Genomic DNA, 2,432 nt, shown 5'->3' with positions numbered 1-2,432 from the left:
ATTCCAGAGAAAATTGCCTTCAGAGACTAAATTCTGAATCCCAGTTCGTTTCCTGTGGGTTTGCTTTTCTGAATATTCTGTGTCAAAGCTGAGGGGGGAAAAAATCAACCTAATCATGAACTCTAGGTAGCAGAGTTTAAATCAATCAAGGTTTAACTGAACAGGACTCAGGCACCCAGAGACCCCAGGTACTAGGGATAGAGCACAGGGCTGCAGACAGAGAGGCATGAGCCCGAATCCTGCTTTGACCACTTCCAGCTGGCGAGATCTCCTACACCTGACCGACCCTTCATTGAGCATTGACTACGCACTTGGCACCTCGTTCGACACTTCCGTTGCGTTATCTCATTTGATGAGCGAGCTCTAAAAGCATTGCGTAAGAAATCCTAGGAAAGGCACTTTGCCCCGTGAGCCTGAATTTCTACATCTGCTAAGCGGTTACAAAAATAGCATCGGACAGGTTGCCTGGGTGGATGGAGTAAGCTCAGTGTCGGAAAGCCCTGGGTGAGGGCCTGGGCCTGGGTGTGTGCCCAGCAGGGGTGGCGACCAGGACAGGCCACTAGAACCAGAGCACCTTGCCAAGGTGCTCTGCTGGGTAGTCAGTCAGGTTTTGGTTTTGCTTTCTTTCTTTTCCTTTTTTGAAAATTGTGTCCCTCTTTCTTTAAAAAAAAAAAATTATTTTAAAGGGAGTTTATGCTTCAGTTTGGCTTCCAAGGCTGGCAGGCTGCCCCCAGCCTGCAAGGATCCTGCCGCCCGGAGCTGAAACCTAACTTCGCACAGTTTCATTAAGACGACAGAAGTCTTCCAAGGCCCAGCCCAGTGGTAAATGAGTGCTTGTTCTCTTCACCGCTTGCCGGCCCCTAGCAGGGTACAGGCGGGAAGGAAAGAATCTTTCTGTTCTGTTAGTCCAAACACCTACTTGCTGTGCAAACTCACACAGGTCCCTTTCCCTCTCTGGGCCTCTGGTTCTTCCTTCCTCTACAGTGGGAGGATTTGCTGAGGTCCTTCTGACTTGGAAACCCCATGGTTCCAGTTGGCATTAGCCACTACCTGCCCTAAGAGCCCTCCCCAGCCCCAAACCTATTACATATGGCTGATGGGACTGAAGCCAAGGAAAACCAACCTCCCTTGCCAACACAGGTCTCCCGGGGGTAGGGGAAAGAGAGGCCAAGCAGCTGGGCTGTTTCCTGGCCCCCAGGATCTGCTACATAATTTGTGGGGTCCTTGTTCAAAAGTTATTAAGAATTTCAAGACAGTGACAGCAGGACAGTAAACCAATAGGGGGAAACTTCTAAACACAGGCTGCTGTGTACTGCTAGGTCACAGGGCCATGAACTGGCCCTACCTGGCCACCCCGGGACTTGGTGCCAGAGGATCACTTTTTCTTGTTTCTCCTCGGACCCTCTGGTGCTCTGGCTGAATGGTGGTCCCAGCTGTAGATTCATGGAGGGAATTCCAGCTGAGAATGCCCCCCCACCTCACCCCCACCCCCCAGTAAGCAGGGGCTTGCTGGAATAGTGCTGGGTGGGGCAGGAGGAATGAAAGGCAGCTGGCCTACTTTTTCTTCGATGATCCACGCCAGAGCTGTGGTGAGGATCCCTAAGGGACTCTGCTCAAACCAGTGCCAGGTGAAGAGGGTTAGGGAGTCAGACTCAGGCCTTCAGGGCCAGAAACTCTGGGAAGGGAACAGGAGAGCCAGAATACGGTGGAAAGAGTGCTGGTCTTCGATACAGGAGGCCTGGGCTCTGGTTGGTGTCACCTCCAAACAGTCACTCTGTCCCCCAGTATTTTCTTTCCTTTTTTTAAATAAAATTTTTATTTACCGATTTTAGAGAGAGGGTAAGGGAGTGAGAAACAGAAGGTGAGAACAATAATGTGAGAGAAACATCGATCGGTTGCCTCCCATACATGCCCCGACTGGGGACCGACCCAGATATGTGTGCCCTGATCAGGAATCGAACTGGTGACCTTTTGCTTTGTGGGATGACACCCAACCAACTGAGCCACACTGGTCAGGGGTCCCCTCAATATTTTCACCCAGCAATTGCCTTGTGGACCTTTCAGGATCAGGTGAGCAAATAAATGTACATGGAAAGCAAAGCATCCTGAGCATTACTAAGAGGTGCAGACCCAGCTCACATGCTTGGATAAGAAGGTGATGGCTCGAGCCCCATCTCCAACACGTCCCAGCTGCAGGACCTTGGGAAGTTACTTAAGCTCTGCAGGCCTTAGTCTCTTCATCTGTAAAATGGGCAATAATACTACTAGTGTTGTGAGGCTTTAGATCATTTAGGGGAAGAAGTTTAGCAGAAGATGTGCCCTGGAAACAAACCGATTCGTTTAGATGTGGGCTCTGCCATGTGCTCGCCAAGTGACATTAGGCAAATAAACCTGTTTGGGCCTCAGTTTTCTCATCTGAGAAGTGGGAACAA

Source organism: Furipterus horrens, unplaced genomic scaffold (assembly GCF_987537825.1).
Source record: "Furipterus horrens unplaced genomic scaffold, mFurHor1.1.pri manual_scaffold_13, whole genome shotgun sequence".
Lineage (NCBI taxonomy): Eukaryota > Metazoa > Chordata > Mammalia > Chiroptera > Furipteridae > Furipterus > Furipterus horrens.
The sequence above is the reverse complement of the archived record's forward strand: the minus strand, read 5'-3'. Positions refer to the sequence as shown.